This window comes from Oncorhynchus mykiss, chromosome 17, assembly GCF_013265735.2.
Source record: "Oncorhynchus mykiss isolate Arlee chromosome 17, USDA_OmykA_1.1, whole genome shotgun sequence".
Lineage (NCBI taxonomy): Eukaryota > Metazoa > Chordata > Actinopteri > Salmoniformes > Salmonidae > Oncorhynchus > Oncorhynchus mykiss.
The window spans coordinates 72,254,082-72,268,301 of NC_048581.1; positions in this window are offsets into that span (position 1 = coordinate 72,254,082).

A 14,220-nucleotide genomic window follows, 5' to 3' on the forward strand; every position below is an offset into this window, starting at 1 on the left:
CCTCTAGGAAGGGGGACACATATACAGTATGTGTGATGACCTGAGGAGCTGGGCTGGGTAGGATAATTGCATAAAATGTTGTCAGAGTTCACTCTGAACAATTACAAATAACCACAGAGATTATACATCCATATAGGTAAAGTAGCTATATCATATCATAGGACAAGTTTTAGATTGAGACCAAACAGGGATGCAATAGTGTTATTTTAACACACATTTCTGTAGTCAATCCTCTAGTTACTTTTGGAGAGAGAGAGATATGTTGCCCCCTTCGAGGGGGGAAGGGCATACTGGACCTTGGGCATTGTCTTGAGCCATTTGCCATGCTGCCTGAGGTGACAAAGAACACATAAATTAGGGCCAAGCCTACATGGATCTGATAGAATCAGCCCCCCCCAAAAAAATCTGTGAAAATGGTTGTGTGCGAGGAGTCCAGGATGTAAATTAATGATATAATACTGTTTGGTGGCTAATTAATATGGACCTCAACCACACAAACTCTGTTTGAAGTGCAGTCTGGACTCCATAAGTGAACTGCATTTATCATTAGCAGAGGCTTACGCTGTAAACAGGCCGCAGTCATTACCAATACTAATTACATCTGGGTCCAAGGTCTGGCTGCACACCCCTCTGCCAGACGCCGTGAACAGGGGAGAGCCAAGGTAAGACACACAGATATGGCGCTTAATTAAAGCCAACTTCAGTCATGGCTTTAAAAAAAGTTTTGCCTCCATTTTTCGGTCACATTAATTACCAACAGTGATTGGAGTTAATTAATGGCATTATTTAGTAGGAGTGGGCAGAAACATACAGTTGATCTCATTCTATCGAGGAACAGGCCTTGGCCCACCAAACACCTATGAGTGATTATGTGACATCACAGTGACAGCATGGTGACTCACAGCTCTATGATTTAAGTGTAGCGGGTGGGTGTCTTGGTCATTGACCCTGGCGTTGTTGACATGATGCTGTGTGACGATGTCTAGCTCTGATTCAATTAGACGGTAGGCCTTTAGCAGACCACACATCCATAGGTCAGGCCAATGATCTCAACAAGTCACCATCACCAGCCCTGTCAAATCCAAAGTGATGGTGGGACGACATCCTGCTTCAGCTGAAGATGAGGAAGGACGGCGGCATTAGAGAGACGCCATGAGACCGTGCCTTAGAGAGACACGTTAGACAATAAAGACAGACTTAGTATTCCTGGAAAACACAAACGTTCATTACAATATGAACACAATCAATAAAAGCTTTTAAAGACAGGCCCAGGCAACGTCAATACATGTTCTGCCTCTTGTTGTCAGCATAGAATTTCTTCCCCTCTCCTCTCTCTCATGGGAAACATATGTTTACATTGCCAAAGTAAATGAAATAGATAATAAACAAAAGTGATATAAACAATAAAAAATGGACAGTAAACATTACACTCACAAAAGTTCAAAAAGAATAAAGACATTTCAAATCTCATATTATGTATATTAAACAGTGTTGTAATGATGTGCAAATATTTGAAGTACAAAAGGGAAAATAAATAAACGTAAATATAGGTTGTATAAAGGTTGTATTGACAATATTTGTTCTTCACTGGTTGCCCTTTTCTTGTGGCAACAGGTCACAAGTGTGTGATTGCACACTATGGTATTTCACCCAATATATATGGAAGTTTATCAAAACTGGATTTGTTTTATAATTCTTTGTGGGTCTGTAATCTGAGGGAAATATGTGTCTCTAATGTGGCACGAGGTTAGGAAGTGCAGCTTAGTTTCCACCTCATTTTGTAGGCAGTGTGCACATAGCCTGTCTTCACTTGTGAACCAGGTCTGCCTACAGCGGCCTTTCTCAATAGCAAGGCTATGCTCACTGAGTATGTACATAGTCAAAGATTTCCTTAATTTTGGGTCAGTCACATTGGTAAGGTATTCTGCCACTGTGTACTCTCTGTTTAGGGCCAAATCACATTCTAGTTTGCTCTTTTTTTGTAAATTCTTTCCATTGTGTCATGTCACCTTTTTGTTTTCTCATGATTTGGTTGAGTCTAATTGTTTCTGTCCTGGGGCTCTGTGGGGTCTGTTTGTGTTTGTGAACAGAGCCCCGGGACCAGCTTGCATAGGGGGGGGCTCCTTTCCAGGTTTATTTCTCTGTAGGTGATGGCTTTGTTATGGAAGGTTTGGGAATTGCTTCCTTTTAGGTGGTTGAAAAATGTAACGTCTCTTTTCTGGATTTGGATAATTAGCGGGTATCGGCCTAATTGGTATCGGCCTAATTCTATTCTTCCTGCAATATTTGGTGTTTTACATTGTACACGGAGGATACTTTTGCAGAATTCTGCATGCAGAGTTTCAATTTGGTGTTTGTCCCATTTTGTGATTTTTTTGGTTGGTGAGCGGGACCGCAGACCTCAAAACCGTAAAGTGTAATGGGTTCTATAACTGATTGATGTATTTTTTGCAAGATCCTAATTGGTATGTCGAATTCTATGTTCCTTTTGATGGCAGAGACGGCCCTTCTTGGCTTGTCTCTCAGATCATTCAAAGCTTTGTGGGAGTTATCTATGGCACTGAAGTTTAGGAGGTGTGTATAGTTGGGGACAGAAGCACCAGATCATCAGTAAACAATAAACATTTGACTTCAGATTCTACTAGGGTGAGGCCGGGTGCTGCAGAATGTTCTAGTGGCCAATTCATTGATATACAGTATATGTTGAAAAGGGTTGGGCTTAAGCTGCATCCCTGTCTCACCCCCCGGCCCTGTGGAAACAAATGTGTGTTTTGTTTGCCAATTTTAACTGAACACTAGTTGTTTGTGTACATGGATTTTATAATGTTGTTGTATGTTTTTCCCCCAACACCACTCCCATCAATTTGTATAGCAGGCCCTCATTCCAAATTGAGTCAAAAGCTTTTTTTATTTTGTTTTGTTTTGTTTGTCAATTAGGGTGTGCAGGGGGAATACGTGGTGTGTCCTACGGTAATTTGGTAAAAAGCCAATTTGACATTTGCTCAATACATTGTTTTCACTGAGGAAATGTATGAGTCTGCTGTTAATGATAATGTAGAGGATGATTTTCACAAGGTTGTTCTTGATGCATATCCCACGGTAGTTATTGAGGTCAAATTAGTCTCCACTTTTGTAGATTGGGGTGATCATTCTTTGATTCCAAATATTGGGGAATATGCCAGAGCTGAGGATGATGTTAAAGAGTTTATAGCCAATTGGAATTTTGGGTTTGTATATTTTATAATTTAATTTAGGATACCATCAAGCCAACAGGCCTTTTTAGATTGGAGGGCTTGTATTTTGTCCAGTATTTCATTCAATGTAGTTGGAGAATCCAGTTGGTTCTGGTAGTCTTTAAGGAGAAGTTTATCTAATGTTCCATGAATAACTTGTATATAAGTTGTATTTCCATCAACATTTATAAGTATTTCTGTAAATTGATGTGGCTCTTTGCAAAATCACCACATGTTTTGGAAGCAAAACATTACTGAACATAACACGCCAATGTAAAATGAGATTTTTGGATATAAATATGCACTTTATCAAACAAAACATACATGGATTGTGTAACATGAAGTCCTATAAGTGTCATCTGATGAAGATCATCAAAGGTTAGTGATTAATTTTATCTCTATTTGTGCTGGAAAAATGGCTGGGTTTTCTGTGACTTGGTGGTGACCTAACATAATCGTTTGTGGAGCTTTCACTGTAAGGCATTTTTTAAATCAGACATTGTGGCTGGATTAACAAGAATTTTATCTTTAAAATGGTGCCTAATACTTGTATGTTTGAGAAATTTGATTTATGAGATTTCTGTTGATTTGTATTTGGCGCCATGCACTTTCATTGGCTGCTGGCGAGGGGTTCTGCTAGCGGGCAGGGTAATAGTTGATTCTAAGATTCTAATTGGGTCCAACCCAGAGAAAACATCTAATGATTTATCTGTGCCAGTGGCTATAGTGAAATGCTAGTAATTTCAATGTTATTGAACTAATTTCCTATGATGAGGGTCGTTGCACATCGTTTTTGTGTCAACACAGAGGAGGGATGACCATGAAGCTAGTTTGATGATGTAACTCACGCACATACATGTACATGCTCACGCATGTACATATTACATACACACCTCTGTGACTACTGTGGTCCTTCTTAAATTAAGCACTGCACACACCTAAATATAGAAATACCATGTCAATCCTTTCCTTTTTAACTTGATTTGATTGTTTTGAAACAAAATCCTTGAGACAAAAATAACAGGTCGAAAATGTTATTTGGGTGAGTATATTCATTGATTATTCTTGGCAAAAAAGTTCAACCTCACGCATGAATAAAAATTATACCGTATTGGTTCACTTACTGGAATGGAGTAATTCACATGATTAGTAATGGACCAGAGCAGACAGCCAGACAGTTCAAAGGGTTTACCAAGTTCCGCCCAGAGTGACTGTCTGTTTGTATCAATGCAGTTCTGGGAATAGGGCACAAGTACACAGGGACAAGAGTTTACGTGACTCTCAGGGACATCATGCCAAGGTAATCTGTTTAATCAGGGAACCTACTGCTTATGGGGAGACAGTGGTCCATAGATAGGTATGCACAAGGGGGTTGCTGTTTTGTTGTGACGTGAAGGAAAGAAGAGATTGTTTTGATTCCTGGGTAGAGGAGTTTGATTCCTGAGTAGATGAGTTTGATTCCTGAGTAGAGGAGTTTGATTCCTGAGTAGATGAGTTTTATTGCTGAGTAGAGGAGTTTGGTCACAGATAATGATGATGATGTGTCAGAGAACAGCATTCTGAAGAGACATGATTTGTGTGTGCGCTTGTGCATGTGGGAGTGTGTGTGAGCGTGTGTGAGCGTATGTGAGCATGTGTGTGAGCGTGTGTGTGTGTGTGTGTGTGTGTGTGTGTGTGTGTGTCTGGACTTTTTTTTTCACCTTTATTTAACCAGGTAGGCTAGTTGAGAACAAGTTCTCATTTACAACTGCGACCTGGCCAAGATAAAGGATAGCAATGTGAACAGACAACAACACAGAGTTACACATGTAGTAAACAATAAACACGTCAATAACACAGTAGAATATTTTTTCTTTTAATAAAAAAAAAGAGTCTATATACAGTGCCTTGCGAAAGTATTCGGCCCCCTTGAACTTTGCGACCTTTTGCCACATTTCAGGCTTCAAACATAAAGATATAAAACTGTCTTTTTTTGTGAAGAATCAACAACGAGTGGGACACAATCATGAAGTGGAACGACATTTATTGGATATTTCAAACTTTTTTAACAAATCAAAAACTGAAAAATTGGGCGTGCAAAATTATTCAGCCCCTTTTACTTTCAGTGCAGCAAACTCTCTCCAGAAGTTCAGTGAGGATCTCTGAATGATCCAATGTTGACCTAAATGACTAATGATGATAAATACAATCCACCTGTGTGTAATCAAGTCTCCGTATAAATACACCTGCACTGTGATAGTCTCAGAGGTCCGCAGAGAGCATCATGAAGAACAAGGAACACACCAGGCAGGTCCGAGATACTGTTGTGAAGAAGTTTAAAGCCGGATTTGGATACAAAAAGATTTCCCAAGCTTTAAACATCCCAAGGAGCACTGTGCAAGCGATAATATTGAAATGGAAGGAGTATCAGACCACTGCAAATCTACCAAGACCTGGCCGTCCCTCTAAACTTTCAGCTCATACAAGGAGAAGACTGATCAGAGATGCAGCCAAGAGGCCCATGATCACTCTGGATGAACTGCAGAGATCTACAGCTGAGGTGGGAGACTCTGTCCATAGGACAACAATCAGTCGTATATTGCACAAATCTGGCCTTTATGGAAGAGTGGCAAGAAGAAAGCCATTTCTTAAAGATATCCATAAAAAGTGTCGTTTAAAGTTTGCCACAAGCCACCTGGGAGACACACCAAACATGTGGAAGAAGGTGCTCTGGTCAGATGAAACCAAAATTGAACTTTTTGGCAACAATGCAAAACGTTATGTTTGGCATAAAAGCAACACAGCTCATCACCCTGAGCACACCATCCCCACTGTCAAACATGGTGGTGACAGCATCATGGTTTGTTCCTGCTTTTCTTCAGCAGGGAGAGGGAAGATGGTTAAAATTGATGGGAAGATGGATGGAGCCAAATACAGGACCATTCTGGAAGAAAACCTGATGGAGTCTGCAAAAGACCTGAGACTGGGACGGAGATTTGTCTTCCAACACGACAATGATCCAAAACATAAAGCAAAATCTACAATGGAATGGTTCAAAAATAAACATATCCAGGTGTTAGAATGGCCAAGTCAAATTCCAGACCTGAATCCAATCGAGAATCTGTGAAAAGAACTGAACTGCTGTTCACAAATGTTCTCCATCCAACCTCACTGAGCTCGAGCTGTTTTGCAAGGAGGAATGGGAAAAAAATTCAGTCTCTCGATGTGCAAAACTGATAGAGACATACCCCAAGCGACTTACAGCTGTAATCGCAGCAAAAGGTGGCGCTACAAAGTATTAACTTAAGGGGGCTGAATAATTTTGCACGCCCAATTTTTCAGTTTTTGATTTGTTAAAAAAGTTTGAAATATCCAATAAATGTCGTTCCACTTCATGATTGTGTCCCACTTGTTGTTGATTCTTCACAAAAAAAGACAGTTTTATATCTTTATGTTTGAAGCCTGAAATGTGGCAAAAGGTCGCAAAGTTCAAGGGGGCCGAATACTTTCGCAAGGCACTGTATATAGAATGGTGTCGTCTGCGTAGAGGTGGATCAGGGAATCGCCCGCAGCAAGAGCAACATCATTGATATATACAAAGAAAAGAGTCGGCCCGAGAATTGAACCCTGTGGCACCCCCATAGAGACTGCCAGAGGACCGGACAGCATGCCCTCCGATTTGACACACTGAACTCTGTCCGCAAAGTAGTTGGAGAACCAGGCAAGGCAGTCATTAGAAAAACCGAGGCTACTGAGTCTGCCAATGAGAATATGGTGATTGACAGAGTCAAAAGCCTTGGCCAGGTCGATGAAGACGGCTGCACAGTACTGTCTTTTATCGATGGCGGTTATGATATCGTTTAGTACCTTTAGCGTGGCTGAGGTGCACCCGTGACCGGCTCAGAAACCAGATTGCACAGCAGAGAAGGTACGGTGGGATTCGAGATGGTCAGTGATCTGTTTGTTGACGTGGCTTTCAAAGACCTTAGATAGGCAGGGCAGGATGGATATAGGTCTGTAACAGTTTGGGTCCAGGGTGTCTTCCCCCTTTGAAGAGGGGGATGACCCGCGGCAGCTTTCCAGTCCTTGGGGATCTCAGACGATATGAAAGAGAGGTTGAACAGGCTGGTAATAGGGGTTGCGACAATGGCGGCGGATAGTTTCAGAAATAGCGGGTCCAGATTGTCAAGCCCAGCTGATATGTACGGGTCCAGGTTTTGCAGCTCTTTCAGAACATCTGCTATTTGGATTTGGGTAAAGGAGAAGCTGTGGAGGCTTGGGCGAGTAGCTGCGGGGGGGGGGGGGGGGGGTGGAACTGTTGGCCGAGGTTGGAGGAAGGCATGGCCAGCCGTCGAGAAATGCTTGTTAAAGTTTGCCTTGGCTCACAGCAGAAGTTGAAACCTGGTGGCTGAATAATGTCACAGTGAGAGCCCTGCAGGGTGAGGGCCCTGCAGCCACAGACATAAAAAGCCAGGGAAACACTACCAGAATATGATATACAGTATATGACCACCACATGAGAGCAGGAGAGAGTGTGTGTGTGTGTGTGTGTGTGTGTGTGTGTGTGTGTGTGTGTGTGTGTGTGTGTGTGTGTGTGTGTGTGTGTGTGTGTGTGTGTGTGTGTGTGTGTGATTTTAATTAATCACAAGCAGGTGAGGTGGGACAAACCCACAAGGTTACATGTTACTGTTGGTGCCTGAGGCAGACAGGATAGAATATTCTGCCATGTCTGTCTGTCTGCCTGCCTGTCTGTCTGTCTGTCTGTCTGTCTGTCTGTCTGTCTGTCTGTCTGTCTGTCTGTCTGTCTGTCTGTCTGTCTACCTCTTCCTTTGTATCTTTTTTGTCCCTCCCTCCCTCCCTCCCTCCCTCCCTCCCTCCCTCCCTCCCTCCCTCCCTCCCTCCCTCCCTCCCTCCCTCCCTCCCTCCCTCCCTCCCTCCCTCCCTCCCTCCGCTTCTCTCCATCCCTCTCTCTCTCCATCCTTCCCTCCTCTTCTCTCCATCTCTCTCTCCATTCCCTCCTCTTCTTCTCTCTCTCTCTCTTTACCACCATCTGTTCCTTTGTTTTTCTCTCCTGTGTGCTGTTATTATTTGCCACTCTGGCAGGTTGAAGCATGGTGGCACACATACAGTACCATTTCAGATAGAAAATCAGACAAAGGGAGACCAGGAAGTGCAGTAGAAGACAGAGGTAGAGAGCAGTCACAAAGAGATGGAGTGAGTGAAACAAAAAGTAAGAGACACTACTGGAGAGTCATAAAGGGAGTAATGAATGATAAAGAAGGAGGGAAGCCTTTGATAACAGGAGCAGAGAGGAAGCTTTGGTCCTATCCCCCTCTCCCGAACAGAATCAATGCTCCAAAATCCCCCAAAGCAGATCCTCTTACAGCCCATCAAATATTCAGCCAAATATATATTTTGCAGAACTACTCCTGTTTACAAGGCCTGCACTGCCATTTGTAAATGTTTGTTTCTCTGCAGATCCCCTTCCCCACCCGGCCTATGTTGATTACACGGTTATTTACCCTGTCCTGTCCTGCCCTGTCCTGTTCTACTTACACCTGTTCAGATGGGCACCTGACAGGGCATCTGTCAGGCAGTGAGGCAGGCAGGCCTGTGTTGGTGAGGGTTCAGGATGCCAGTCACTGCCAACAGAGCCAGAGGGAGGGCCAGACAGGAGGGTCAGGGCCTGGGTGAGGGGGTTGCATCTGCCTGCCATGCCCACTGGCCATGCCACAACACCCAGGAGACCAGAATACGACTGTATATAACATTAGACTAGAACAGGGGTTACCATTGTGTTCAGTATATTCTCCAATGCTAATAAGCTCCCAGAATGAGCCATACATCCTGAACTGTAGTTTTTCTTGCTAGGAATGTTCCCATCAGTTTCCAAAATAATAGTACAACAAATGTTTGCACATTGGTATCTGCATAGTCACTCTCTCTATTCCCCCTGCAGCCTGAATGTACAAGGACAGCTTATTCTCTGTCCCACACATTAGAGTGGTGATATTTGCCAAGAAAATAAACCATTAATTTGGTAAATAAGAGGAATCATGCATTCTGAGAATTAATTATGAATAATGCATCCTACTTGTGCATTGTTGCCACTGGTAAAAACATTAAAACACTTGCTAGCAAACCATTTTCCTGGCAATTTATTTAGCTATTTATCTGTATTCTTGCCCTGGGTTGTCCTGATGTTTTACTTTCTCGTGTCATGCTACACGCTGCATGTTTGACTGTGATGGAGTGTGGCAGTAAATCCTATTTCCACAAATTAGACATGTACTTTAAATAGCACTGGAAGCATGCTAGATCTTCAGGCGGTGAACTGCAGGCCATGTACTGTACAGTACATACTGGCAAGCAAGCACAAGTTGTGCTGATTATTGTGTTCAGTAGGTTTGTGTTTTTCAGCTCATTTAAATTAACACAGTTCATTGTGCAAAATAATCGTATCATAGTCTTTCAATCTAAATTCCCCTTATCTGTCACAAACTATACAGCAATAAAGTTTGACTAGGCATCTTTTGTTTTTAGTACGGTGTGCTGAAGCTTTGACTAGGCTTCTTCTGTTTTTAGTACGGTGTGCTGAAGCTTTGACTAGGCATCTTCTGTTTTTAGTACGGTGTGCTGAAGCTTTGACTAGGCATCTTCTGTTTTTAGTACGGTGTGCTGAAGCTTTGACTAGGCTTCTTCTGTTTTTAGTACGGTGTGCTGAAGCTTTGACTAGGCATCTTCTGTTTTTAGTACGGTGTGCTGAAGCTTTGACTAGGCATCTTCTGTTTTTAGTACGGTGTGCTGAAGCTTTGACTAGGCATCTTTTGTTTTTAGTACAGTGTGCTGAAGCTTTGACTAGGCATCTTCTGTTTTTAGTATGGTGTGCTGAGGCTTTGATTAGGCTTCTTCTGTTTTTAGTACGGTGTGCTGAAGCTTTGACTAGAATTCTTCTGTTTTTAGTATGGTGTGCTGAAGCTTTGACTAGGCTTCTTCTGTTTTTAGTATGGTGTGCTGAAGCTTTGACTAGGCATCTTCTGTTTTTAGTACAGTGTGCTGAAGCTTTGACTAGGCTTCTTCTGTTTTTAGTATGGTGTGCTGAAGCTTTGACTAGGCATCATCTGTTTTTAGTACAGTGTGCTGAAGCTTTGACTAGGCTTCTTCTGTTTTTAGTATGGTGTGCTGAAGCTTTGACTAGGCATCTTCTGTTTTTAGTACGTTGTGCTGAAGCTTTGACTAGGCTTCTTCTGTTTTTAGTATGGTGTGCTGAAGCTTTGACTAGGCTTCTTCTGTTTTTAGTACGGTGTGCTGAAGCTTTGACTAGGCTTCTTCTGTTTTTAGTATGGTGTGCTGAAGCTTTGACTAGGCTTCTTCTGTTTTTAGTACAGTGTGCTGAAGCTTTGACTAGGCTTCTTCTGTTTTTAGTACGGTGTGCTGAAGCTTTGACTAGGCTTCTTCAAATCAAATCAAATCAAATGTATTTATATAACCCTTCGTACAAAACCCCAAACAGCAAGCAATGCAGGTGTAGAAGCACAGTGGCTAGGAAAAACTCCCTAGAAAGGCCAGAACCTAGGAAGAAACCTAGAAAGGAACCAGGCTATGTGGGGTGGCCAGTCCTCTTCTGGCTGTGCCGGGTGGAGATTATAACAGAACATGGCCAAGATGTTCAAATGTTAATAAATGACCAGCATGGTCGAATAATAATAATGCAGAACAGTTAAAACTGGAGCAGCAGCACGGCCAGGTGGACTGGGGACAGCAAGTAGTCATCATGCCAGGTAGTCCTGAGGCATGGCCCTAGGGCTCAGGTCCTCCGAGAGAGAGAAAGAAAGAGAGAAAGAGAGAATTAGAGAGAGCATACTTAAATTCACACAGGACACCGAATAAGACAGGAGAAGTACTCCAGATATAACAAACTGAACCTAGCCCCCGACACATAAACTACTGCAGCATAAATACTGGAGGCTGAGACAGGAAGGGTCAGGAGACACTGTGGCCCCATCCGATGATACCCCCGGACAGGGCCAAACAGGAAGGATATAACCCCACCCACTTTGCCAAAGCACAGCCCCCACACCACTAGAGAGATATCTTCAACCACCAACTTACCATCCTGAGACAAGGCCGAGTATAGCCCACAAAGATCTCCGCCACGGCACAACCCAAGGGGGGGGGGGGGGCAACCCAGACAGGAAGATCACATCAGTGACTCAACCCACTCAAGTGACGCACCCCTCCTAGGGACGGCATGAAAGAGCACCAGTAAGCCAGTGACTCAGCCCCTGTAGTAGGGTTAGAGGCAGAGAATCCCAGTGGAAAGAGGGGAACCGGCCAGGCAGAGACAGCAAGGGCGGTTCGTTGCTCCAGAGCCTTTCCATTCACCTTCACACTCCTTGGCCAGACTACACTCAATCATATGACCCACTGAAGAGATGAGTCTTCAGTAAAGATGTACAGATGATGCTGTTTAGCTTCTTGATATTCCACACCTGTCAGGTAGATGGATTATCTGAACAAAGGAGAAATACTCACTAACAGGGATGTAAACAAATTAGGGCACAACATTTTAGAGAAATAAGCTTTTTGTGCATATGGAACATTTCTGAGATCTTTAATTTCAGCTCATGACACATGGGACCAACACTTTACATGTTGCGTTTAAATTTTATGTTCAATGTTTATGGTAAACTATTTAGCAGACTTATGGCTTGGGGGTAGAAGCTGTTCAGGGTCCTGTTGGTTCCAGACCTGTTGCATCGGTACAGCTTGCTGTGCAGTAGCAGAGAGAACAGTTGAGGGAAAAGTTGTTGTCCTGGCACCTCCTCCCTATAGGTTGTCTCATCATCGTTATTGATCAGGCCTACCACCATTGTGTCGTCAGCAAACTTAATGATGGTGTTGGAATCGTACACAGTCGTGGCTGAACAGGGAGTACAGGAGGGGACTAAGGGGACCCGTGTTGAGGGTCAGCATGGCAGATGTGTTGTTGCCTACCCTCACCACCTGGGCGCAGCCTGTCAGGAAGTTCAGGATCCAGTTGCAGAGTGAGCTGTTCAGTCCCAGTGTCCTGAGCTTAGTGATGAGCTCGGAGAACACTATGGTGTTGACCGCCCCGCTGTAGTCAATGAAAAGCATTCTCTTTTAGTTGTTCCTCTTGTGCAGGTGGGAGAGAGCCATGTGGAGTGCAATAGAGATTGCGTCATATGTGGATCTGTTGGGGTGGAATGCGAATTGGAGAGGGTCCACAGTGTCTGAGGAATTAGTATTTATTTTCCAGTGACTGCACATTCGCCAATTGCAGTCTATTTGTTCAGCAATGTAATCTCATTATGAGGCTGCCTCGCCTTCCTCTTTCTCACCGCCACTTCCTTTTCAAGTCCGGGGATTAGGTCCTGGTCCAGAGTAAGCACAACGTCTAGAGCTGCTATCTCGTTGAAGTGAAAATCTTAATTCAAATCGAGGTTACTGATAGCTGTTCTGATGCAGAGACATTGTGTACAAAAAAATTAAGATCAGCATAAAAAAAACACAGAAAATAGCCGAATTAAAATTCACACGCACACACCCTTATCATACCCCATCTGAATTACAAATCACTTACATTGCCTGCTTAGTTTTATTCTCTGTATCCCTCCCTGGCACACACAAACATCACTGTAATAACAAATGCCTCTCTGGCTGCTTAAATCCCAAGCTGGCAGTGGCCAGTTAATGTTCATGTAGCTCCTTTGCCCCTTATCTGCCACACACGCCCGCTGCAGGGTTCCCATTTATCGGTGCTAGTCATATTGGCACCTCCTCTGGCAGCGCCATTGCTCCCATGCTCTGGCCATGGTAATGTAGCAGGCTGCTCCAAAAATGGCCCAGGTTAGCCTCCAGTCACTAATTGTTTGCAGAGATAACAGTTTGAAGACGCAACAGCTAGAAGCTCTGGGAGCAGACAGAGAATGGAAAGGAACTTAGTGAATCCCCAGTCATTTCAGCAACAATATCAAATCAAATTGTATTAGTCACAGTATGAAGTGTAATAGAGATTGCATCATCTGTGGATCTGTTAGAGTGGTATGCAAATTGAAGTGGGTCTAGGGTTTCTGGGATAATGGTGCTGATGTGAGCCATGACCAGCCTTTCAAATCACTTCATGGCTTCAAATGTGAGAGCTACGGGTTGGTTAGTCCCGCTCCCTGAAAGCGGCAGCTCTAGCCTTTAGCTCAGTGCGGATGTTGCCTGTAATCCATGGCTTCTGGTTGGGGTATGTACGTATGGTCAACTTGGGGACAACGTCATTGATGCACTTATTGATGAAGCCAATGACTGATTTGGTGTACTCCTCAATGCCATCGGAAGAATCCCGGAACATGTTCCAGTCTGTGCTAGCAAAAAAATCCTGTAGTTTAGCAACTGCTTCATCTGACCACTTTTTTATTGACCGAGTCACTGCTGCTTCCTGGTTTAGTTTTTGCTTGAAAGCAGGAATCAGGAGGATGGAATTATGGTCAGATTTGCCAAATGGAGGGTGAGGGAGAGCTTCCTATCTGTCTCTGTGTGTGGAGTAAAGGTGGTCTAGAATTATTTTCCCTCTGGTTGCACATTTAGCATGCTGATAGAAATTTGGTAAAATGGATTTAAGTGTCCATACATTAAGGTTCCCGGCCGCTAGAAGCGCCTCCTCTGGATGAGCGTTTTCCTGTTTGCTTATGGCGGAATACAGCTCATTGAGTGTGGTCTTAGTGGCAGCATCGGTCTGCGGTGGTATGTAGACAGCTATGAAAATACAGATGAAAACTCTCTAGGTAGATAGTGTGGTCTACAGCTTTTCATGAGATACTCTACCTCAGGTGTACAAAACTTTGAGACTTCCTTAGATATCGTGCACCAGCTATTGTTTACAAGTATGCATCGTCCATCCCCCACCCCTTGTCTTACCAGACGGCAGTGTTCTATCCTGCCGATACAGCATATAACCAGTCAGTTGTATGTTGATAATGTCGTCGTTCAGCCATGA